At 41.9% G+C, this 26,680-nt stretch overlaps 1 long non-coding RNA gene across 1 annotated transcript; it reads right to left on the reverse strand.

The window, feature by feature from the left end:
• Positions 1-4,422: 4,422 nt before the first annotated feature.
• Positions 4,423-16,535, reverse strand: LOC135295876 (uncharacterized). The gene is made up of 2 exons (XR_010357938.1): positions 16,399-16,535; positions 4,423-5,328 (listed from the first exon to the last, which is right to left on the reverse strand). It is a non-coding gene; the product is annotated as an uncharacterized LOC135295876 (long non-coding RNA).
• Positions 16,536-26,680: the final 10,145 nt, after the last annotated feature.

Consider the following 26,680-nt stretch of genomic DNA (forward strand, 5'->3'; position numbering starts at 1 on the left):
CTCTTTTGTGGAAAAGGAAAAAAAAAAAGAATCCCACTGAGATTTGTCTTCTGTCAAGAAAGAATGGATTTACAGCCCTCAGGACATGGCCCTGCTTTTCAAACACAGCCCCCGAGCAGTGGTCGGATGCTCATATCAGAAGTTAGGCATGTATAGGCTGATTTTATGTCCACATTTGTAGATTTGATGTTCCATTAATGAGCCCAGCATATGGGAAAGTAGGAAAGGAACAACCCATGGCTGGTTTTATTGGCAGTGCAAATTTTCCCAAGCACGGTGCAGCTCCTGGAGCCACCTACACAGCACTGCTACCCCTGTCGGATGTGGCCAGACATTCTACTGGTTTATCAAAATATGGCAATTATTTTTAATTGAAGATATCATCATTTTAACGTACAGCTTTTTTGTTTGTTTGTTTTTCTCTCAAAATTTTTCTGACTTTATTCTGCTTATTACATTTTAGTATTTTCTTCCTTCCCAATTAAAAACTCTCAGAAAAATAAGCAAGTTCTTTATAAAACTGAAGTGTTAAAGGGAAATATTTAATTTGAAAAAATCTCAACAAGGATTTTGATCTAAAGCCAGTTTTTTTAGTATGAATGTTTCCATGGTGGGTTTTTACTTGTTTTTTTTCCTAAAATAAACAAAATTTCGTATTGAATTAAAAATTTCCATACTAGTTGGAAAGCCAGTCCTTTTCTGTTGGAAAAATACTTTGATGCATTAAAAGGGGAGGAAAAAAAAAGCCTTTTGAAAACCACCTGACTTCCATTTAGATGAAAACCAACCACCTGAAAAGCCCCCCTCAGATACTAACCCTGTATGCAGTTTGCATTCACCCTGGCAGGCAGCAATACCTTTTTCTTCCAAAATGCCTTCAGCTTTCTGTCTGTTTGCAGGCTTGCCTGCATATGGATTTAAGTTTCAGGGTTCCTAATTTATATATCTATATCTATATTTATACATACATACATATATAGACGTGTCTATGTATATATAAAAGTCACTGTGGCTTCATCTCAGACTGTACATAACTTGTGTCCTCTCTTGTTCCTAACATTGATATTTGGGTCCTACTTGTATGGGGACATTGAGAAAAGGAGCTGGAACAAATTTGCCATGAAGTGTCTTGGGGCCTACAAACAGCTACATATGTTTAAACTTGAATTATTTGTCATCTTGGGTCCAAAGAGGTAGCTCTGTCTGCAACAGAAGCAACTCTGTTTTGGGGTTGAAAAGGCACATTTGCACACCTTGTCGTTAATGTACCATGCTTAGTAAAGTTTATGTTTCATGAGGTAAATCAGGGAACAATGACATTTCATAATCTACAGAGATTTGAAGGACTCACATGCCCCAAAGCACTTTTTCTCTCTCCCCACAGCTTTATCAGATTAAATCAGTGAAGGGCAGATATTACCCTCTCCTGCGAAATTTGCAGTCACTGAGATTTTAAGGGCACTATGAAAGGATTTGGCTTTTAGACAATGCTTTAAATTCCTGTTACTGCTGTATCCCATTTTCTCCTAACCTTTAGATGCCATAAGAGAGAAGAAAAAGGGAAAACATTACTCTCTTTTAACTGCGACAATTCAAGGTGAAACAACTCTTAGAGGAATCCTACATCAGTGACCTTTTCTTTCCTTGTCACAGCAGTGCAGGCAGAACACAAATGTCTGTATTCCCAATTTGCCATGTGCCTTCTCAGAGTATTTTTAAGTCATCACAAATTAACAGAATGGGTCAAATTGGAAGGAACCAAGATTGATCATCTGGTCCCACCTCCCTGATCAAGCAGGGTCATCTCAGAGTGCAGGATTGCATCCAGACAGTTCTGGAATATCTCCAGTGAGGGAGACTCCAGTGGTCTCTGTTCAGTGCTCGGTCACTGCACAGGAAAGAAGTTCTTCCTCGTGTCCAGGTGGAACTCACTGGGATCAGTCCCTGCCCGTTCCTCTGGTGCCATTGCTGGGCCCTGGAGCAGAGCCTGGGCCCTGCTCGGAGCCCTCCCTGCACACAGGGACACCCAGAGCTGAGGGCCTCTCCAGGTCCTATGGTTGTTCTTCATTGCATCCTTTTGGCATTTGGACCATTTGAGAATGGTGTGAGAGCATCCAACAACAACAAGAGTCAGTCTTGCTGCAGCTGATTCAGGAGCAGAATCCCCAGGTAGGTCAGACCAGGTGTTCCTGTTTAATTTGGTTCTCTGGGTGAGGCAAGTTCCAGGCATGGGGGGATTCACCTGGCATTGACCCAGATCAGCAATGGCTGGAGCCAGAAGATCTTTAAGGGCTCTTCCAACACAAACCATTCTATAATCCAGTAATTCTTACAGATACTGCTCATGATTTATGGATTGGTTTTTTTTTGGTTGGTTTTTTTTTTTTTTTTTTTTTTTTTTGGCTGCCTAGGACCTGATTATAAAATTAATTAATATTATTTTCATTAAGAGTTTGTTGGTTTCTTTCTTTCATGGAAATTGCACCTCCTCTGTTCTCAGCCAGCACAGGGGTTTTGCATCTGGTTCCTCAGAAAAGCTGGAGCTGTCTGGATGGATGCTGAAACCATCCTTCAGTCCTTTCTGTTTGCTCATGATTGGAACAGAAGCTACTTTAACATTGAGAAAGTTTCACAAAAACCCCACAAGCTTGGGGACTTGAGGTAGGGAATTTCTTATCTGCTTTACGCCCCTGCTGCCATTCTGAGACTTTCCTTGGGGAACTTAAGAACATTTTGCCAGGTGAGGTTTGATCTTCCAGTGCTGTTGGGAGGCTCTCAGGTGCCATTGCCCCAGGCTCTTTGCTTAGAGCACTTTGCCAAGACACCAGGAAAATAAAAAGCATTTGCTGAATTTTAGGTAAAGATGGGGTGATTTTGAATCTGTATAAAACTTTTACCTCAGAAATAAATATTTCATTTTTCATATTGGACACCTGTAGTGAAAGGTGTCCCTGTCCATGGCATGGGGGCTGGAACTTGATGATTCTGAGGTCCCTTCAAATGCAAACCATTCTATGATTTTATTATCCTCTTACCAAAAAAATAAAACAAACAAACAAACAAAAAACCCCCACAACAACAACAAAAAAACAAAAACAAAAAACCCAATCAACAAATTTAAATTCAGCTTTTCCTCTAATAATTTAGGGGGGATTTCTTTCACGCACAAACAGTTTAGCAAGTCTGTCTATAAAAATATAAGATAGGATTTGCCCAATGTGCACAGCACTGAGCTGGGCAGAGCAGCAGGGACGTTCTTGGAATGTGTTGAGCAAGGCAGATATAAACCAGATGAGGATCTGTCCTGCTTTATTCTCTTCCCCCATACAGACTTCATTGATATGAGCTAAAATATAGTGATTGGAAAAGGCATTTGCAGGGGAAGCAGAATGCAAAAATTCAAACTGGGGCCAAGCAAGGGAGAAAAAAAAAAACCATCACCTGCCAATAAAATTGACACACAATGGGAACAATTGCAAGTCTGGAGAGAAAAAAAAAAACATTCTCACTCTGTTCTCCACAGCATGGTATCTTCTCTTGGAGCAGAATGACTGAATTTATTGAGGTCATTTGGTAATTTGGCTACTGTAATATATTTCACAAGTGAGAGGGAAATGGCCTGATGAGACAGCATGTGAGAATCCAGATCACTGGGGGAGGAGGTTTACCCAAATTTATAACCACCAGTAAGGATGTGGCTTTACAATTCACAGCTACTCTCTCTCTTTCCCTTTACCATTGAGAAATCTCTCCTGTTAATGGCCTGTGCTTGACATTCTGGTGCAAATTCAGATCTCAGTGGTGCTGGAACAAAATCCTTTGAAATTGATGGACTCAGTCTGGAATAAAATCATTATTTTCTCTATATTTGAAAGCTATTTTGAATAAGTGTGAGCTCTCACAGGCTGTGATGCTTTCTCAGGAATACCTAGAATATGAATGAGTGTGGAGTAATCCAACCTGGATGTGGGCAAGCTCACATTTGTATGAGTTGCTCCATGTGTGATTGAAATTGGGATAATCTGTCCTGCTTCTGATTCTCCTCCTGGGCTGCCCCACGCTGCACTACCCACACCATGGACTGAATCTTCTTTGTCTCTTGCTTCTCTGTAGGTCTTCAGGTGGATTTCTCTTCTCCACTTCACGCCTGAAATAAATGGATCATTTTTTTTCCTTTTTTTGGGTCCTGACTCCAGCTGTCCTGCCACTCAGCTTCCAGGGATGACACTTTTTTCTGTTTATTCTTGATTCCTGTAGGGAGAGCCCCCCTTACTGCCACATGAGACCTCAAGATATCAAAATATTCCTGAGATTAAGAGGTGCCACCCTCTTCCAGGACCCCGGCCAAGGCTAACACAAAGAAAATGGGAAGGGAGATCTATAAAAATGTCAGAGACAATAACAGAACTGATGGCACAAATATTAATTTTTTGCAGTATTTAATGTAAGTTTCAAGAGCTTTTTCGTGTCAAAAAAGGAAAATTTTCTTTGTCCCAGAATGAGAATATTCTTTTAAAATTTAGATTCAATGCCAGAATACAAGATTAAGAAAATGGATGCATAAGCCCCACAGAGCATACAGTCTTTGGGATTTACAGAGCATTTAGAGCAGAAAATGAAAATGAAAGCCAATCAAGTACAGATATATTTGTTTTTTTGCAAAATAAACCACTCAAATTTTGATTGTTAAAATTATTACCCAAAAATATCACAATTCTAATACCTTCCTATTAAATCCACTTTTTTTTTTTCCACTGAAAAGGTCAGTTTCTGGCATCAATTACACAGGAAGCCAGACAAAACGACAGTGGTGCTTTTTAGTCTTAAAATATCTATTTATTAATGCTTTGATTTCCAGCCTGCAATCCCTCCTGCATGGCAACCTCTGTTTGATAAGATTATAACTATTAATTAAGTCATGCTAATGAAGACAGCAAGGAAGGGTTTTCCCAGCTCTCACACTATATTTCAAGCATTGCCAATGTCAGCTCTCTCTCCTATCTCCCTCCAGCTCTGCTGTCTCCTGTGTTTCTTTGGAGGGGAAAGAGGGTTTAAAGCTGCATGCCATAAATCACCAGACATCCTCGTTGTAACAGGATGATCCCCTGTTAGAAGAGGATTTCCCCTCGCCCTGTGAGTGGGAGTAAATTGTTCTGTGGCTCCTGGTTTCCCTTTGAAGCACGTGGGAGAGGAGCATCCTCTTTGAAGCCCAGCTGTGTGACAGGAGCAGCAGCAGAGGGAGATCCTCCGTGCTTGGTCTGCTCCAGGGAAGTTGCGTGGGAGAGCTCCAACTGTCTGCTCTGCTGGTCCTCTCCTTGGATATCACCACTGGAAAAAAAAAAAAAAGGTGAAAAGACAGCCCGCTGTCTCCTGTAAAGGGGATTAAATGGGACAAAGAAAACGGGAATGCAAGGCAAATACCTTGCCTTAAAACACGTGCCTCAGCTTCCCCAAAATTTCTAGGATAACAACATGATCTAATTGTAGACACTGATTGTAGAATCATAGAATCAAAAAAAAAAAAAAATCATAGAATCACAGAATAGTTTGGTTTGGAATGGACCTTAAAGATTGTCTGGTTCAAACCCTCCTGCCATGGGCAGAGACACCTTCCACTATCCCAGGTTGCTCCAAACCCCATCCAACCTGGCCTTGGACACTTCCAGGGATGGGACAGCCACAACTTCTCTGTGCCAGGGCTACACCACCCTCACAGTAAAGAGTTTCTTCTTAATATCTAACCTAAAACCACCCTACTTCAACTTCAAGCCATCATCTCTTGTCCAATGAGACTAAAAAACCACAACATCTGGGTTAATCCGTTGCCTACCCTTCATGGTACCAGCAAAACCACGACATCTTTCTGCATTTCTGTCCTGTGTTGCAGTCCTGATCCTGTCTGTTTGCTTTAGGTTTGAGGCTCCTCAGAGCAGCCCTCACATCTTTACAGAAGTGTAATGTCAGTGCCAGCCCCATCAGGGCCACAGGTGCTGTCACGTTACCAACATACATATAAAATAATCTTTTTTTTTTTTTCTTTTTTTTTTTTTCCCTCCAGTCAGTCTGGTGGTCTGAGGTTTAATTCATTAATAAAAGAAGCTTGGATGGCAGCAATGGCAGAGCAGCCAGCCCCAGCCCTGTGGCAGGAAGCAGCACACGTTTTTCCTTTCAAAAACAAACAAGCAAAATTGCGGAGAAAGTTCCCCTGGGCAGCGGTGGAACATTTGAGCAAGGTCTATGGAGATTGCTGTCTCCAGCCCCGAGGGGTGGGAATGCTCTGAGGGCTTTCTGCTCTGTTTTTCCCTGTTCTGGCCAACTTCCTATGTATAGGATAAAAATAAGCCCCGAGTCCTCCTCCTTCCGTCCACTTCATTAGAGACATCCCTCTGTGCAACAACAAAACAGGCCCAGAGGAAGCGACACAGACCGAAATACAAGAATGATAATTTTCCTAACACAAATAAGCAGGCAGAGGAACTCATCTAAGGAAACAAGTGAGGGAAGGCAAAGCCACAGATGAGCAAGCAATGGAGCCAAGAGCTATGCTTAGGCAACGCAAGCCTGCCTCCAGCACGTCTCCTGAGCCATCCCCAGCTGGGAAAGGCTGAGCAGTCACCTGGCATGGACATCCCTGCAAGGGACTGACCTTCCCACAAGCAGCCAGACCTGGAGTGACCCTCACCCCACTTCTGGGCAACATTGCAAGGGGAAGAGTCTGCTTTCCCACAAGGTGGACCTGGACTTAGCCAGCCCTAAGTGTGTCTTTGCCGGTGCTTCAGAAGCACCAGGAAAATCTATGAAACAGAGAGGCACAGGTTAACAGGAGGGATAGCAGCTCTCCAGCTCCAGAAAAAAAAAAAAAGGCTGGGCTCAGTTCACTCTATTATTTGCCATTGGGAGGCACTGACACTGCCGTTCTTCAAAATAACCTCAGCCCAAGTGTTTATTTATCTAGAAATTCATCGTGGATGCTTGCCGTGTGTTGTAGTTCTGTTTGAAAAGCTTCAATCATCAAATCAAGGACAGGAAAAACAAAAGCAGATCTCTCAGCTGGCTGGTCCCCACTGCAAGAAGGAAGCAAAGAAAACAAACCGGAGGCTGAATGTTTCTTGCTGTAAATGATCAGTGAATGTCTCTGAACACTAACTCTGTCCAAGGAAGCCTAGATCAGTTTGTGAATGACTTGTTAGGTTAAAAAGAACCATATTCATAATAAATAGTCTTTGAAACCATTCTTTCATACATACCCCATTTTCACAAAGTCGTTTTTATAGGTAAACAGCCAAGCCCTCACTACCCAGGAAGTTAATGGCAAAGATAAGGAGACCTGAGGCTGTGTCTCTTTTAGAAAATTAAACGCGGCCTGGACCATTCTCTGGCCTCGAGGCCAACTGGCACAGAAATGCTTGCATCCATTCATTAAACTCTCCCACTTTCCAAAACAGAGCAGCTGTATCCAAGCTGCCAACTGGGAATGGTCGCTGGCTGTGCCGGCTGCCGAACGGTGCCTGGAAACTGTTTGGACGGATGTTAGAGAGCCGAGGCCAAAGTGAGCAAGGGACCAGTCTGAGGACCAAAAGCAAATTAAAGCACCTGGGAATGCTCCTTTGCAACGTGCAAAGTGTGGACGTTGCCCAAGAAATTGATGTCATGACTTGGAGCAGCGTCACTGGACCCGTGTCATTTAGTCAGAGAGCTTTACTCCTTCATTCATGTCTTGACTCCACTCATCCACTTTGGGGAGGTGATGGGAAACCAGCTGGAGCTTGGCAGGTCTGAAGACTTCAGGGTTTCTTTCACATCTGTATTTTCCTTTACCAGTGGCCCCACTATGAAAAAGGGACACCTGGGACACCATGAATTTTTCCAGGTAGGGGTTCAAACCTCACCTGTGCTAGCAAGCAAAATTTATAGTACTTGAAAACCACAAAAGTTTCGGCACTCCTGGGATTTTAAGTCTGATGTGTCATCCCTGTTAGCCAGCGTGTCAACAGGCAACAACACTCATACTTCACTTTAAGGGTCCACCTGGGGAATGTCTCAGTGGCACAATCACCTATTAACAGGGGAAAGAATGGGAGGGGACTCAAAATGCTTAACAGCTACACAGGCATTTCCCACAACCATCATGAAATTAAAACATTGAAGAGCCCCTCTGGGGCTGGCTGGGGCTTTGTGAGATCCCTCGTTTCCTCTGGATTAATGAATTATGCAAGTCAAGAGGGGTTGGACAGAAAGGTGTGAATAAGAAGCTTACTAACTCCCCACAGTAATCACCTGCAAAAGTGTTTAGGAACAACATCTATCAGGCATTAAAAAAAAAAGTAAGAAAAGGAGTAAAATATCTACAGCTCTTTGGGAAGAGACAAGGGGAGACCCGAGCCAGGGAAGTGTCACCTTGACATGAATCTACTGTGGGTACAGAGCACACAGCAGTCATCAAATTGCTCCTCGTGGTCCCAGGATTTGTTCTGCTCATATGGCAGGCACCTGCACTTAGCTGGAAACTCCTTTCCATTCATGTGAGAGAGTCCCAGCTTCAAAGCAAGCCTTGTGATTTTTGGTTCCTGTGTGTGAGAAGGGTATTAATAAATGCTGTATTAATAGATCATCTGCTTGCACGCTTCCTGTCTTAAATAAAGAAGACATTGGGTCAAGCCCCTTTTCCCAGCACCTCCAGGCCTCTTGGATGCTCGCAGTGTGAGGCAAAGGCAAGACAGCAGCAGTAGAAATGGACTTTGAAATCCAAATAAATAAAACCTCAGACCTTAATGTGAGGAGAGTTTGAAGACCAGTTCATAACTTAGTTACAGAGCATGGATGGATAATTCTCTTGAAACTGTCTGAATCCAAGCTCAAAATCTAATGTTCATCCTTGCAGTTTATGGAAGCTTGGAATCAGAGCCAAGATCCATTACTCTTCTGGGGTTAACACTCCTCCTAAGCCATTTCAGCAGGGAGGAAAACCTTCCTCCCTTCTTATTTTGGTAAAAAGGGCTCTTGCCTCATCATCCTCCACAGAATTTTTCCAGAGGACAGGAGACAAGCAGTATCCTAAAGACTGGATCCAGCCCTGTCTCTGTGGATGATGTTCTCATCTTACTACCATCTACTGAAAAGCTAGTGATCATCTGTTACAATATCCTCTTTTTTTACAAAGCTTTGTGTGACTAAATTACATAATGAAAATACTGGACATTTCATTTCATCATCCAACTCTTATCTCCAGTGTTTAACTGCTGATGATGCTATCTTTCCTTTAAGAATTCACAGGACATCGCTGTGAACCACTTTTCATAAATACTGGAGTTGGTTGGAAATTTTAAAATATTTTTTCATAGCAAAACCACAATTCTTAGTAACCAAAACACTACAGGAAAACATTGGTTTCAGTCAATCTCCTGATTCGATATATGTCGTAAAAAGAAATTACTTAAATGTCTTATTGTGACATTACAGAAAAATTAAAGAGGTTGTTTTGAGAAAAATTAACTACGTAAAGAAAAAAAATTAAAAATTGTTAAAATAAAAATAAAGTAAGATTTATAATTAGTGACATCAAATATTTAGTTTAGTGCAAATCAACCTTTAAAACTTTTGTCCAGAGAAGCTGTGGCTGCCCTATCCCTGGAAGTGTCCAAGGCCAGGTTGGATGGGGCTTGGAGCAATCTGAGATAGTGGAAGGTGTCCCTGCCCATGGCAGGGAAATTAGAACTGGATTATTTTTAAGGTCATTTCTAAGAGAAGACATTCCATGTTTTTATGCAAATATAATTATTTTCTCAAGGTTTAGGTTTTTTTAATTAAAAACCTGGATGTTTGTATCTTTCTTAGGGTGCTGTACTGCAGAGTGTCAAATATTGTAACAAAACAGCAAAATTATTTTCTGCACAGCTGTAATATGGACCTACTCTAGGGCAGTGCTACCAACTCTGCTTATAACTACACCTCAGAGGAAAGCACAGGAAAGGCTTCAAGGGCAAGAAAAAGTGGTCTCAGAGAAAATAAATCTGCTCAGCTGACATTTGGCATTGCACTCAGCGCTGTCTCACGTTGAGGGAAACTGCAGTTGTCATAGCATGCTGACTTTGGGGGTTATTGCTGTGCCTTGCCAGCAGCTTTAGCATCTTTTTAAGTCAGCCAGCTTTCCCTACTGCAGTAAAATTCATCACCAATCACAGATATGCGTGTCCTGCCTGCCTCTTTGATCCTCAGCTTCTCTATCCATTTTGCTCTCTCTGTTCATTGGTCACAATGAGTTATGGCAGCTGTATCCTACATATTGTCCAAAGCTCTTTAGCTGTCCAGCACATCATGGAAAGTTCCCAGGAAAGCTCCCTGGTTGAAAAGTAACAACTCTGCAACATAATTCTCAGCGCCATGTGCAGTCATTCATCAACAACACTTCTTCTGTGGAAACCAATGTGCAGATCAGTTACAGAGCAGGGCTGTAATGTGACCTGCCAGATAGATGGAGATCCCCACAGAGAATTCACTGACTGCACAAAAGAGAATAGAAACTTCTCTAGTGTTTCTGGAAAGAGGAAGAGCTCAGCACTTGGATTAGTCTGGGCTGAGGGTAAGAGAGTCCCTCTCCACTCTGCGCCGCCCTGTTGCATAACCAGAGCTTCTAGAAATAAATGAGAAACAGAATTAAATACCATTATTTTTAAAAAGGAGCTGCTTTCCTCTAGGAATTCCAGTGACATATTAAAAGAAATAATTTACGAACGGCTGGTCTGTGCCTCAGCTTTGGGTGTGCAATCACTCTTAGCACTGTGCTAACAAGAGGCTGCTTTTTAACAGGAAAGTCCAGCCAGGATACAGCCTGACATCCACTTTCTGAAATAACACCCAGGACCAGCCTTCTGTTTTATTTGTGCATTATATACCCAGAAATTTTATCTTCTGAAAAATCAGTGTATTGAAGCACTGCTTATTTTCATTACAAGTCTTCATTTTAAAAGGAATTTTTCACTTTTTAAATTTTTAATATACTGTTTTTACTTTTTAACTTTACGCTGTCACATCTCAAATTCTAACAGGTTTAAGCTGTGATGCCCAAGGTAAGGAGGTGCTTGCACTGACCCCAAAGCCACAAGTAAGAGGGATATATTGAGAAATGTAGGACTTCTTTCTTATAATTTTGTTCTTCTCATAATTTCCCAGCCATGAGGCTGATATTAATAAGGAAGTCATATTGCATGTATGTTGGTGAGCATTTTGAAGGAAATAGTGTGATATTAAGATTGGTTAATTCGGTGTATTTATATTACAAAAGGCTTTAAAAAAGAAACTGAGATCTCATCTTAATAACTGAGTAAAAACAGAACTAAGAGTCAGTTTATGTAATAGAGAGAGGTCACATGAAGTTCCACACAGATGAGTGTTGTTCAACATATTCATGAAATCTGGGAAACAGTGACTCATGAGATAACAGAGGTTGGAGATTATAGGATCTCATTAGGATCTCATGACGCTGAGTGATACTTGTTGTTGATGAGATATCATGGCACTGAAAGAAATCCAGTGTTGATAGATGCAAAGACTATGGGCTAAAAATAACCCTAATTATACTTATGTCACAATATTCTTAATTAGCTATGACTGTTCACAGGGAAAATGGGGTTTGTGGCTAATGTTCTGAAAACATTAACCCAGTGCTCAACAATCATCAAAGAGGCTGATAAAGCACAATGGATTATTAGAAAGAAAACTGAGAACAAACCAGAAAACCTCATTATCTCATGGTAGAAATCTGTGTGTATTCCTGTCTGTCCTGACTAAGCATGCCTGCCAGGCAGACTTCCTTGGAAGAGTGCTAAGAACTGGAAATTGTGCAGAAAAAGAACTGAAGCAAATTTCTGTCTCACTGCCCAGTTCTGTCTCTCCTGTGCTCTGGATTAACAGGACAATGGGGCTCCCTGGGCACTCCTTTGGACCAAAACCAGAAAAAACAGGAGGTAATAGGATGTTAACTCTGACATCCTCCTCCCACACACCTCTTGTTTCCAGTAACCTTTGCAGGACATTCCTATGCTGTGCAACTTGTGTTAGGATTTCTCTTCTGCTGGGGCCACAACATGAACCAATCACTCCACAGGACAGAACAGGAAAAGGTGACAAAATGTGGATTTTAGAGCCAGAGGGTAGAGCTTTGTAAAGGGGAAAAGTGAGATTTAAAAGAAAACTGTGAATGGGGGAAAGCTGCTGAAAAATATTTGCCAGGTGATGGAACTAGTGCAAAGCAGATAAAGACTTTCATAGAAACAACAATCTTCACAAAATTGTTCTCTATTTTTCCTATCACCATCATAGAAACCTTTTTTCCCCATAGATAAAAACCTCCAGATTTTTCAAATTAGCACATTTCTTCCAGTCTGCTTCTTGCTGTGATCCTCCTTTACACTGAATACAGTAGACACTGAGGTCTTGTTAGAGTAAAAATATCTTCAGTCAAGAATTTTGCTGACATTGGGTATAGAAAAATTTTCTTTTAATCCAGTTAATCAAGCAGCTCTTGCACCCAGACAAGGAAGATGGTACACATATGTAAAACTTGCTTCCAATGAGGTCCTGCTTCCAACAGGTTTTGTGCTGTATTTCCAGAGATTTATGGTAAATGCATCAGGACTGTGTTAAAATCTAGAAGAGAAAGATGCTGCAAAAAAGGTACATTCCCAAAAATCTTTAACATATGGTGAGAGAGACAGAGAGTAGGAGAGGGGGAATATATCAGAGCTCTGTATGCAATAAGGATTGAGCAAAAATGAAAGGGATGCTCTCTCAGGGGTGCTTTAATCCCTTCAGGGATGAGTGCCAGGACCAGAATTAACACTTGTGAGATCGTCCTTGGCACTCTGCACTTGATGAAGAAATCTGGCATAAATCTGGGAATGAGAAGGCTTATCAGGCCACAGCATGCCCAACATCAAGGAGAGCTCCCAAAATTCAGGAGCAGCTGTCAGAGCTGTGGTCGCACCCCAGCAGTGGAACTGGTGCCACCACAGGGTCCCAGTCAGTGTGACCCCTCTGGCAGCACCAGGCTGATCCTGGACAGGGTTTGTGCTCTGCTACACCCAGTGCAATCCCACAGCAGGAAGGGACACGTGCTGGGCCATCCATCATCTCCAGCAGGGTCCTCCTTGCAGCTGGCACGGATCACTCCAGAGCAGATGGGACAGGTCTGTGCCTGCATCCCGCAGCTCAGAGCAAAAGAGGAATATTCAGATTAACAGAAAATTTTGCAGTCAACCTTTTTTCCAACACTGATTTTCCTCCAGGGAAGCATGTGGTCCAGTTCAGGGAAACGAGAAAGAGAGCAATTTTTTTTTCTTTAATTTTACATTTCAAGCAATAACAGTTTTCTGGCTTTTTGTGCAGGTCACTAACAGTGCTCCCCAGTGAAAAAAGTTAGTAGTTCTCACGTCTCTGACTCACTTGGCTGTAAAAAAAAACCGAAGCAGAAAAGCTCTCAGACCTGATGTGCATTTACACTACAGCCTTTTTTTTTCCTTTTCCAGTAGTATGAACTATCCTTCCTGCAGGCATCAATGTCAAATCCTGCACATTATAAAGGGATGTGAGTGAAAATAAAATCCAGCTTCATCAAAGTATATGTCACCACTGTGGGGAAGGATAAGAGAATACTGACTTTGGGTAAGAACTGCAAGAGTTTCATGCAATAGAGGCAGAGAGCAGAATTGAAATTAGGCAGAAATAAATCAGTGCCAAAGCAGAGCTGGGTTGTGTGTGTTCCTGAGGGCACAGGACTGAAATCCTGATTTAAGATTAGCACAATGCAATATCAGTGGAGTGTAAACAGAGTGAGTTTGGGACTGGGTAAAATGGGTCATTAATGGGGACCTCTCAGTCTGTGGGGGGACCCACTGAGGCTCTAAGGAAAAGCTCAATGGTTTGGTACATTCAGCATTTCTGTCCACAAGCTTTGGAAATAAATTTTGCATCACTGTTAAGAAAATGCATTCGAGGATCAAATGCAGGGTAAACTAAGAGAAAACAGGAGTATGACCAACAACACATAATAAATCAGGTCAGATTCAAAATGAGCTGAATGGGAATGCAAAGGTTCAGGATCAAGGAATAGAAACCATGTTTTCAAATGGGGGCTGTCTCCTGTCCCAGGCTCCATTAAGACCCTGCCTACAGGAGCTGCGGGTGTTTTGCTCCTGGGCAGAGTGATGGTGAAAGTCATCATGGCCTCAACTTCTCACATGGTTAGGATGGAACCAGCTACATGTCACCACTGAGCACCTGCAAAGTCATCCAGTCTGAGTGCCTTTTCTGCCTTGGTGTACCAGTGACATCAGGAATTAAAGCATTTGGCTCTGCTGAAGTGCCAAGTGTTTCTTTCCCCTTTCAGCATAGAGCCCCAGGGGAAATGTAAGGCACAACTGCTCAGTTCTGCTCTGAGCAAGCAATAGCAGAGCAGTGAGAACCTGAGGCCCTTCTCAGCCCATGGCTTTTAGGAAAATAATCAGTCAAAAGTCGTTGTAGGATAATGGGAGGAGGAATGGATAAAAGATAAGAAGAAATTTTAATAATTTTTCAGTGTGAGGAGGGTAACCAGTGAGTGCCATGGAGACATGATGGCAACAAATTTGTAAATGATCTTGAAATTTCAAGTGAAGTGTTCATATTTGTTGATGACACAGTATTTTCTAAAATAAAAGCTTGTCCACAAAGAAAAGCAAAAGGGGATATTTCTACAGTTGTACAAGATTAATGATGTAGAGAAAATGGTAGGATTCATTATTCCCCATCTATTCTGATGCACAAAATGTGGAATATCAAAATTAGCAGTTGGCAAGTCCAGAAGAAAGTTGTTTTTATTTTTTTTGTTCCAGACACACAACAGGTAGGACTTGCCAAGAGGATGCTGTAGGTGCTGGAAATTCACATCAAGGAGAGACTGGACAAATTCATGGAAAAGGAATCCCATCTGCATTACTAAAAAGAAAAAGAGAGCAATCTCCTGAACCACAAATTGTTGCATTTTGGAAGAGCAACCTGGGGAAGTGTTAGTATGTGCTTAGCACAGTCTGCTCTGCTTGCTCTCTGCCAAACCATGCTCCTCCTGTTATTCATCCAAAAGAGGAACATTCATTCCTCAACACCTCCACAGCCCAATGTGTCTCCATGACACAAAGATGAGGTTTCATCCCCTCAGGACCAGCATCCAGGTTTTCCATTTTCATGGTATGTTCTTTGCCTCTTAAAACTGCTGTGCCAAAGGTGGGCACCAGTCTCATCTTTAATTGTGCTGGCCTTCTCCAGAATCCCCACTGCTGAAGCCTGGCATGGTGCCACGTGCCAGAACAGGAACTCCTGAGCATACATGTGCCTGGAGCTTTGAAGAAACTCCAACACAAACCCAGAGATGCCTTCAGCATTAGACACCAAAGAGTGAATCCACTCGGGGTGAATTCCACCCCAGGAGCCCAGGCTGTTGAGCTCAGTGACAAGGAGACTGAAAGAGATTATTAATGTGCTATTAATCATTAATATCTATGAGTGAAGAAATACCAGATACTACAAGGCTTTGTAGTTGAAAACGGGAAAGAAAAAGACCTGAAAGCCAGGGAAATTATAATTAGAAATAAGGTACACATTTCTGATATGGATTGTGGTTAACCACTGGAACAAACTACAAAAGGGAAATGGAAGATTCTCCATCTCTCAGTGTCTTCAAAGAAGAAGAAGGGTATCTTCTTGCAGCACAATATACTATGCTCAGTTCAGGGGATCTGGATGCAATTCAAGGGCTTCATATATTCCAAAACTCAGGTTAAATTATCTTGCTGTCCTTTCAGACCTTTATCTTTACCAGCTTTAACTCCTGCAGAAGCCTTTTGTATGCAGTGGATCTGCAGAGTGACTTGAGGGTGATCAGGTATGGACAGGACTGGGTCTATTAAAACCTTCTCCTTTAGGAAACTGCCCACAAAAATAGCTAGAAGTGAAGCTTTCAAAGACCAGCCTATCATAAAGTAAATGCAATAAAACATAGAACATCATACTGGAAAATCAGTTTACAGAGCTAAAACCACAGTTTATATTCCGTTAGTGCCCAGAGCTCTGGAGCCATTTGTCCCCAATATTTTTACAGCGACCCAGAGATCTGCAATCTGTGTGTTGATTTCCAATGCAAATGGGAAAAATAGAGATGGCTCATACATGGCTGGGAAACCAAATCCAACCTCTCAGCCCACCAACCAACACAAGCAGCTTCCCTCAAGACTGATGCCACAATTTGCTTCTTCTCTGTCTTTTTACCTATTCCACAGCAGTTGGGTTTTCCCATTGCAGATGTCACCTCAAAACTTGTACCCACCACCCTTCAAACCACACCAGAGCAGCACCAGCTTTTGTGCTTACCTTAGAGAAGGCTTCACACTGCTCAGGCCAAAGGATTTAGTGTAATTATATCTGTAGTAAAGATCTGTGATGAATTATGCAGTTCTGGTATCTGCAGATGAATCACACCAATGGAACACAAGGATGTGGTGTCAGAGCCAAGCTTGGAAATGGAAAATGCCTAATCCAGCATTTTAAAGGTTTAATGCAGCCAAGATTTCAGAATTTCAAGTATTTTTTTTAATCTTTGTTTAAGCCTGGATTTGGGGAGGGGACTGGTAATGGTATTTAGATTATTATTTTTGCTGTAACAGGATTATCCTTTTCAGTAACTGTTAAGTTGCCAGAAGCTTGTTGCCTTTTCAGTGTAGGAATCAGTTAAGCATCACAGATAGAGAAATATTATTATAACCATTTTACAGCCCATTTTGGCCAAGAATGTGACCAGGAATGCTGACTCTCAGTCACCTGCTTTCACAAGTAAACTAATAAATAAGGTAGAAAGCTAATAAATGAAGGCACTGTGTACATTAACCCTCTATAATAGTACTTATCCCATGCTTGTGTTATACACAGGAGGTCAGAGGAGATGAACAGAGAAGTCCCTGCTGGCCACAAAGCCAGTGAACCTATTTTTAAACACGAGGCAACATTCAATAACCTGCATCAGCTTTGATTAACTGTTCTGCAAGATTGAAAGCAACACAAGCAGAACTAACATGCACAGTGGGCAAAAAAGACATCAAAAGCACAGTTCATGATGGCAAGGTTTTAGTGCAGAAATACTGGATGGGAACCTTGGCTGTGCAGCTCATGCTGACCCTTCTGGAGTAGTTCATCATGTCCCCAGAACATTTTGGCCAAGGCTGTTACAGAAAGGCACTGACAACTGGGCTCTGTAGCTTCCTTCAGGTTTCTAGCTAACCCCAGTCTCTACCTCTTAAATACATAAATACATACATAAATATATATATATATAAGCAAATACTATATTTGAGCTGCTATGAGGCAACTAACTTTTTTAAACATGCAAACAAGCTTAGTATAACATCTGTAAAACAACTCTGCTTTTTCTGGTATTGATTTTGCTTATTTTGAAGTTAAGCATATCCATAAATATGCCCTATGGTCCCTTGAGGTAAGTCTCATAAGGTATTTAAAAAGGAAAAAAAAGGACGAGGAGGAATTTTTTGGCAGCAATTACCATCTCAGATAACCTGCCTGGGGTTGGGAAAGTGTGCCAGCAATCTGCTCAGAAATAGCTTTCATTTGGGCTGTTTATTTTCATATGCTTTGTCTGACACTTTACTGCTGTGGCTGGGTACTTAACTGTCAGCTTCCATTAAATGCTTTGTCAGTTGTTTCCACTCCAGGCAAAAACCAAAATTATTATCTCCCATTATTCATTGAAGCCAACACACTGGCAGGAAGCAAGCAGGATGACAAAGGAAATCATCCTTTGGTGCCAAATGGTGAGGTTTCCTCAGGGTCCTTTGCTCCAGTTCTTCTCTAGTTCCTTGTACCTTCCTTCTCTTGACTGCCCCAGTCACCTGCTTCGTTCCTTTAAAATAAGTGGGGCACCTGGGGCAAGCTGTTTCACTTAAAAGCAAAGCTAGGGGGACTGAACTCCTCTGCAGCAGCTAAAAATAGTCAGCTATTCTGAAAAAGATTAATGTGTTTGCTTCAAATTAGTTTGGACTTTCACAGCTTAATCATATGGGTGAGTATCCCTTCCTATGGCAAGATGGAATATAAAATATGAGTGGGATGTCAATAAAATAACTGGGAGTATCTATTACATGGTTTCTTGTTTTGCTATTTTAGGGCATGTGGATGGTTAATTTTTAAAAATTATTTAAACTAAATTTTCTATGTTCCTTTGCAAAAAAAAAGGTGGGGGGAGGGCGGTGTTAAGCAATTCCGGAAAAGGCAAAACATGTCATTTCAGGTCAAGCAAAACATTTTAAGACAACCCAGACAGATCCTCCCCCTTCCAAATTTGGTCCTTTCCAACCCAGTGCCATTGTCCCCCCAACACTCTTGTTCACCCTTTGAACCAGAGAATCCATTACATCCAATGCTCTAATTATGGTCTGGTTTCTTTTAATGAGCAGATGTGGAACAGTAAAATCATGGCCCCAGGCCATGACATGGTGGACTCCAGCCTGGACCTGGACCTCACATAAATTTGCTCTGTGCCCTGCCAAGGTCCCAGACATGTGACATCTCATGAAGGAGGCTCCATGGTTTTTACCACTCCTTTTGGTGTTGTGCATCACCAAGCTTGCCCAGCTCAGGCAAAGCCAGTGCACAGTTCCCTGCTGACTATTCCCTGGTAGGAATTAGCAGATCTCAATAAAATTACCCCATGGGCCTCTATTAAAAATTAAAACCCTTTTGCTCAAGATTGCAAAGTGCTCACCTCTTGAGCAACAAAAGCCCAACCAAACAAAACCAAATGTTCCTCAACAGAGGATCTCTATTGCTGTCCTTCATTCCTAAGAAAAACATTCAGTCTGAATGTATTTGTTCCCACTCATGCTCTTGGGGTTTTCAATGAAAGTCTTGAAACTGTCCAAGCAGCTCATAAACTGGAGCCCCTTTCTGATTCAAGTGTGCCCTCCTGTTCAGATTTTGGGAAACGGGATGATTAATTGATTTCCATCATCAGACTCCCCATAAGTCACAAGCCAAGCTGCTATTTCAAGTTTCCATTGACAAAGATTTCATTATAAGAAGCCATAATTTTTAACCAGCGCTGTGCAAACTTTTTTTAGTCTTCAGCCTGAATTAGGCCCATATGTTACAGAAAAACACAGTGAGGGCAAGTTGTGGGGGTGAAGTGGTGAGGGGAAGGGAAGGGAGCAACTGGTCTATCTCAGTGTCTGAACAAACTTCCACCCACATCACAGCATAAAGGGGCTCTGAATTGGTCGTCTTAACCCTTATCTAAACAAAATAAATCAAAAATACAATTTTCCAATTGACGCTGAAGGATTTGCTTTCTTAGCCAAAAAGCAATTTTAAACTCCCTTGCTGAGTAAGCTCTGCCCAGATACTGAACTCCACTGAGAGCTCCTGGAGTCCAAGGTGGAATCGCTTAATTCCCCTTCTGCTGTTCTGCTGCTGGGATAGAAACATCCTCTGACAGCACCTGCCACAGGAGGCAGATGAAACCACAGCTGAGTGTTGTATGTAAACCTGGTGGCTGGGAGATCCTCCCTCCAGAGGGCTTGACAAGGCAGTTGAAAAGACAGGAAAAATGGGAAAGAGGCAGTGCTGCAGTCCTTATTTCACAGAGTCAAACAGGCAAGGTGTATCCCAACAAAGAAAACAGTTCATTTTCAATAAAAGACTGAGCTCCAAATCCTGCCAAGAGCACCTGCACTGTTTAGGATGATAACATAGTCTGTGGCTACGAACAAAGCTCTGTGAGTAAAATTTTGCCATTGCCACCCTGTTGAACTCTCTAGCAGGAAGAGGATGGACTAAGGATGCAAAGCACATTCAACCCAACCTGTTTTATTTAACTGCATAGCCAGAGCCTTCAGCAGAGCAGAGGCTTCATCTGCATTGTAGCTCCAAAACAGGGACCTGGAGATAGAGGGATCTGGAGGCTGATAAATGATAAATCCCAAAATGGCCTCTGCTCCATTGTCACGTGTGCTTTGAGCTCTTTGGCAATGTCAGGTTGTTGTCTAATGGGATGGGAACCTCTGGGTGACAGGGAAGGGGAACAGCAACATCACTGCAGTGATGAACCAGAAGTAGCAAGGAGTAGTTTAAGGAGTTTACATTAAGCTGTGTGACTGTCTGATATGGCTAAGCCAAAAACTACTGGATATAGGAACTGATAAGTCTCAGTCTTTTCCTCTCTCTGATTTGCAATACAGCCTTGGACGAGTCACTGCAATTTGGATTTGTCCCCTGCAAAACAGGGATAGATGATATGAACCTGCCTAAAATGTTCTCTGAGAGATGTAAACAGAACCTGATGAACAAGTTCTGTCTAATAATGCTCTTGTATTCCAGGTTGCCAGGGCAGCTTCTTGGCACAGTGCTGTCACACAGGGGGTCTACAGCACTCAACAGCTTGGGAAAGCCAGCCAAAATTTACATTCATATGATGGCTGCTTCCAGCATGACAGATCTATGGCAACAGCACAAGCCATGTCAGGATCTGGAAGGACCAGAGGTTGATTGGAAATTTCCCCAGATAAAGAAATATATTTAGCAGTCATTGAAAACAAACTGATTTTTCTTCTCTGTCCCTTGAGTGATAAATTTAATCATAGCTCCAGGTCTTTCCTTATTTTCTTTCTTTCTTTACAGCCTTAACCCAGGCTGGCTAGAAACCCTGGAACTAGTGCAAATTCCTGTGCTTTGAGGAATTTGTTTCAATTCAGGTTGGATTGGTCAAACAGACGATGTTGCAATAAGGTTGTGGCAGACTGAGAGTAATTCTCTGTATCTAACTTGTTTTCTCTCCTTGCTGATACATTGCAGTCTGCTCATGCAGTTCTTGTCCTAGCAGCTAAAAATGTTTTACCAAAAACACAAGTTTTGCTGTGTTTCAAATTTTTTTGCCAAAAATCTAGTTCTCATTTTGGTTCTGTCCTGATAGCAATATATTTGATGTCACAAAAATGTCATCAACTTCAGTGACCTCAGTATTTTGGATAAAGACAGGAAAGTTGGAGCAGAAGAGACAGACAGTTTTGGAGAATTTCAGAGAGCATGAAAGGTATAGAAATGACACCCTTCACATACAGATTTTGATAAGAAACTTCTGGTTTATGTCTCTTGGACTTCAGAAAGATGACTAAGTCCACACAATCTAAGCCCAGAACAAACTGGGCTTAGACTGTGTATTTACCTAACACAGACCTTCAAAGATGACCCTTCCCTCCTCTTTCTGTGACTTCAATGCCTTGAGCTCAAGTAAACCATTTCTCCACCATGATACACAGCCTGATTGAAAAGACCAGAGATGAAAAATCCCCTATTCATCTCCACAGTTGTTGTCAATTATTATTCACCCCTATAGGTGAAATGTGGCCCTTGCTTCTTGTCAGGATTTGAGCTCAGGTTCTGCTTTTGCTTCCAACTTTTGTTGTGTCTCTGTGTAATTGACCAGGAGGACTCTACTGCTGCTGTTTATGATGTTTCATCTGGCATAACCAAACCACCTCACAACATTGCTTTTCACCGATACAGACCAAGCTCTTCTAAGTTTTCCACTGCAGCACATTTTCTCTGGCCCTTAATTTATTTATTTTTTTTTGCCACTTTGTGCACATTAAAATAAAAGGTGTGCCTGAAACAGGATCTCCTCTCTCACAGCACGGCACAAGTCACTGGGCAGATCCATCATCCCAGGGATATTCGGCCCAAGATGTCAATTCACATCCCACCTCATGATTCAGACGTGGATCTGTGCTCTCCAGATCACGCTGACATAGGAATTGTGCATTTCTCCAAATTTCCATCAGGTTTCTCTTGAGTTGTGGTTCACGGGTAGTTTCATCTAAAAGCACATCTGAGCCCAAGGTTCAGCATCCCGACCTCAGCAGGCTCTGTGCTGATGTCTGAGCCTTGGGAATTGCAGTCAGTCAGTAGCAAGAGGTGAATTCAGCCAACCCTTTCAGTTCTGGACGTTGGCCTTGCAAGACAAATCTCCACGGAGCTGTTTTTGCATCTCCAGTGCTGGCACACGGACACGTAATGTGGAATATGCCCTTCCCTATGGGACACTCCTCCATGAGTTCATTCCTGGCTTAGTTGGAGGAGCTGGATTTTACATTATTAGGTATTGAGTTGCAACATGAAATTACCAAAATGTAAAACATGGGAAAACATACTGTAAATCACTTATTGGCAGGTCTCTCACCTCTTTACAAGTGCACGACTGGATACATATGAGCCTTTTGGAATTTCCAAATTAGAGCCCAGAAGACTTTCCCAAAGAAAGGTATTTTCTACTGGCACCAAAACAATTTTATCTGAGCTAAACAACAGAGTTAATGTTTTAGCATTCACACGGCCATTTGCAGGCTACAAATCCAGACTTAATTTCACCTCCTTCTTGTACTATAGCTCTATTATTATTGCTGTTTTTAATGAATGCTATTTTTCTTGTAACTCTCCTGCTTTGGCTTTTCAAAGGAATTATACAGACACCCAAGGGACTGACAGTGAGAATGCAGAACCTTTCACATTCAGGTGAAAACACAGATATCTTGAATGGTGTTATCAGAAAGTAAATTACCTAAATGTATGTTCTTACCCCTGTGACCTCCAGCTCTTCTGTCCCCAATACTTGTGACTCTCAGCTTGTGGCGACAAAGGATGCTCTGATGTGAGGAAGGTGTGATTTTGTGGTTAAGGCACTAAACTGGGAATCAGACATCTGATTGTTCCATGCTCTGCCATAGTCTGCCTGTATGCAAGTCACTTAATCCTTCTCTGCCTCAGTTTCCCATCTGATGGAATAAATAAAAATGTTTCATTTTTTAGTTCCTTGCTATTCTTGTCTCTGGGACAAGAAAGACACCCATCTCTGGCAGTGTTCAAGGCCAGGCTGCTCAAATGAGCACCAGAGCCAGCAGTTCACATGAACGCAATGAATGGTTGTGCACCCTAAAGCAAAATTCTTCCTTCTGCATGAAGTTCACCACCAATTCACAGGGGCTGGTCACAGCAGGACACACTGCAACATTTATCTGAGATAAAGAGTGAAGCCATGACCAGGAAAGGCTCCCAAAAGCCAGAGCATGGTTTGTCCTGCAGCTCAGAACAGAGAAAACACAACAGGTTTGTCACATGAAATTTCTGCAATGTGTGGAGGCAGTGTTTCGAACCCACCTGGAACCAGCACTGCAAGAGTCTGTCTGTCCATAGCCCATGGAAAGGAGATGAACTGGAGCCTCCCATGTCTTCATTCAGCTTGACACCTGTTTAATTTTTTATCTTCTTGTTTTACTCTTAGAATCTGGTGAGTTGGTGGCATGGAACCTGGTCCCCAGTTCTTACACTCCTGGTTTCTGCTCTCTGTGTTTCAAAGATCTCTCCTGAGCACCCTTTTACTGCAGGAGGAACTGGCTCACACAGCATCTAAAGAGAGGTTGGGATGCTGGAAAATAATGATGAACAGAGCCTAATGAAAAGCTCTATCTCTCAATTCTTATAATCCTCAATTTTTTAAAAAAGAAATGAGGTTATTTAAAATAAAAGGAGTGACCAGGTAGCTGCACAGAGCTCGTTGCTTTCTTGCTGCTGCTACAACCAGTTATTTTCTCCCTAAGTGAGAGAGACACATCTGCTGGCCTTGCAGAGAGCACATCAGATCCCCTGGATTAGCAGGTCTTTCCATGGATAACTTGACGTGAGGCTGGCGTCCCACAGGAGCTCCCAGATCACAGCACTCATTATGGAGAAAACACTACACTTTAGTGCTCAACTTGGATGATGTTTTGAGAGATAAAATACAAAGTTATCCATAAACCATCAAATGTTTCAGGCCTTTCAGAATACTATTTGCTGATTCCCTCAGAAATTTATTAGCTCTACCAATATTTTCTTTCTTAGTTTTGTAAAGCAAGCTCCAAGTCAGCTAGTACTGACTATGCAGAGCCCTGAAACCACATGTTTATTTTCCTAAGTTATAAAAAGTTTACAAGGGTAGCTGGTATCCTTATGGGCCACTGTACAGTGATTTGCTACTGCATTCCACACTGATACAGAAGAGCTCTGTGTTTTATACCAGAGGGAAATCCTTGTGATACAGCTGTCCAGCAGCCAACAAGAGTGCAGACACCTTCAAAAATATAACCCTGATTAAAAAAAAAAAAAGAATAGCTGAAAAGGCAGAAAACATCCCTTCTGAGAAAAATCAGTTTGAACAAAGTGATAACCTTGGGCACCATAAGATCTGTGTGGTAGTACCCCAGTGAACATCAACAAAGTCCTTTCATCACTGATACAGGAGGTTCTTGTTTATTTGTTTGTTTGTTTGTTTGTTTGTTTTTTAACTAGATCACCATTTTTACCTAAAAATGTTGTATGGTCACAATAATTTTCAGAAGTATGATGCAGTGGCTACCTTTTCTTTCTCCAGGTAACATTTAGCCCCAGGCACTCAGTTTTCACAACTTCATGTGGCTTCACTGACATGAGGAGGCTTTGGTTAATTTACACTGGAGAACGGAGAGACTGTTATTCATTTATCTCTTAAAATAGTGAGTACACAGCTGCACAACCTGAAGAATTAGGTCAGTACCTTGCTATGTCTGTCCTGGAATGAGAAATTCAGAGCAAACAAGGTAGATTTCAGGAGAGAGCCGGGAATGTGTGAAGAGTTAGCAAAACTGACATAGATTCATAGCAAAAATAAGTAATTTTGCAAATCCCTAAACCACAATGGTTGGATTAGGGCCCTTGTCATACAATTCTTGGGCATGTGAACAATCCCTTTTTCACTTGAGTTCATTTCATTAGCTTCTCTCAGCTACATAAATACTCATACTCTCAATGGGACTACTCACATCAATAAAGTTCCTCAAGCAAGCAGGGATTGCAACCCAATTTTAGTGGAACAAACCCAACCTCTGACTTTGATTGCATCCCTCACTTTTCTAAAAAAACTTTTATTTCCAGCAAGAATGAACCCACAATCCCTGTGGAGCTGTCTTTCACCACTTCCAAGCCCAATCCCAGTTATTTTTCTCATCAAATACAAAGGCAAACTGGGCTCTTCTAAACTCTCCAACTTCACCTTCCTTTGTGAAAACACTGCTGGGCATTGAGCAGGCCAATTTGGATGTCTTTTAGAGCTCCTGGGCTTTGCTGTGCTCTGATTGATGGATCCCCAACTGGGTTATCCTGCCCACATTGAATCTCCATGTGCCTCAGCCAGCCAGCAACCTCTGAAAGTCAAAATACTGCTCACTGTAATACCACAAGTAATGACAGTAGTATCAAAGCAGAAATTACTCAGATGTAAACTGTTTTCTGATGAAGTTTGTAGTCTCTTTTTTTAAGCCTTTGACACTGTTGGGCAGTGTTGACTGTGATTAATTCACTTATAGTCAATACAAATGTCAAGGAAAATTGTCCCTTTACCTATCAGTTCCTGTCATTAGTCTGATGGAGTTTAGTCTAAGGTTTGCTGCAAGGGAGACAGGATTGGCAGTGCTGGAGTGAGAAGTGCATTGCACTGCTGGAGGAAGCAGCAAAACAGACAATTTTTGCCCCCAGCCGGCAGCCACCACCACAGGGATCCCTAAATCTAAAAGCAGCACATATTGAGTTGGACATTTCCTGTATATTTTTCAAGCAGTTTTTTAGTTAGTTCCATTCTGCCAAAAGCAGAGGAGGAATTTCTCTTTTGTCTCTAACTCTGCTTCATCATCCAAAAATACACATGAAGGGCTGAAAAGAGCAACAAGCAGAATTGAAATCAATAAATCGACTTGCTGGCTTCTTGTGTCAGTATTTATCATCTTATCCAAAATAGACAATAAAATCAGGACATCTAAACTCAGCCATTTCCTCTCAGGACTGTGATCTTGCAAACTGCTGACGTGCTTTGCTTCCACAAATACCCACCAGATGTGGCACATTTCAGGTAAAGGCTTCAGTGGAAGGCATGAACTCTCCCATCAGCATCCTCTCTTCCCCTCAAGGTGGAAAAAAAGAAGTGGGAGGATAATGAGGAAGAAGATGAAGCAAAATTAACTCTGTCCCCTCCCTTTCCATTATGTTCAAAGATTATAAGGTGTCTCCAAAGAGCTCTATGAAGACTGCCAAGGAAAATAAACACACAAAGGTGTTTCAGTCCCAGAGTTATCAGACACAAATAAGTAAATAAAGTCTTACTCCACAAAGGCAGACACATGGAGATACCAGTCTCTAAGTTCAGTTATGTTGCACCAAGCACAGGTTGCAAGAAGTAATCTCAAGGTCAGCAAAGAGCAGGGAAAAAGAGACTTGGTAAAGTAGAATAGGCAATGGATTGCTTTCAGTTTTCTTATGTTTTTTTTTTAAAGTTCAAAGACCAAAACATACAAAAATGTTTTTATGGAACAAAAGGACAAGGACACCTGAAGTACTGGGAACCCTGACCCACTGATTCCCTCAGCAGGGCTTGAATTCAGCATTGCAGCATTCATTCCAACAAAAAGGACACATTTTATCCGGAGCTAGGAGACACAGAAACCATCTGCAGGGTAAGAAAATTCTAGTAACATCCAAACCAGTTTGCCCTCCAAGATCCTGTATGTGTACAGGCTTGTTGTACACAAGT

Source organism: Passer domesticus, chromosome 3 (genome assembly GCF_036417665.1).
Source record: "Passer domesticus isolate bPasDom1 chromosome 3, bPasDom1.hap1, whole genome shotgun sequence".
NCBI lineage: Eukaryota > Metazoa > Chordata > Aves > Passeriformes > Passeridae > Passer > Passer domesticus.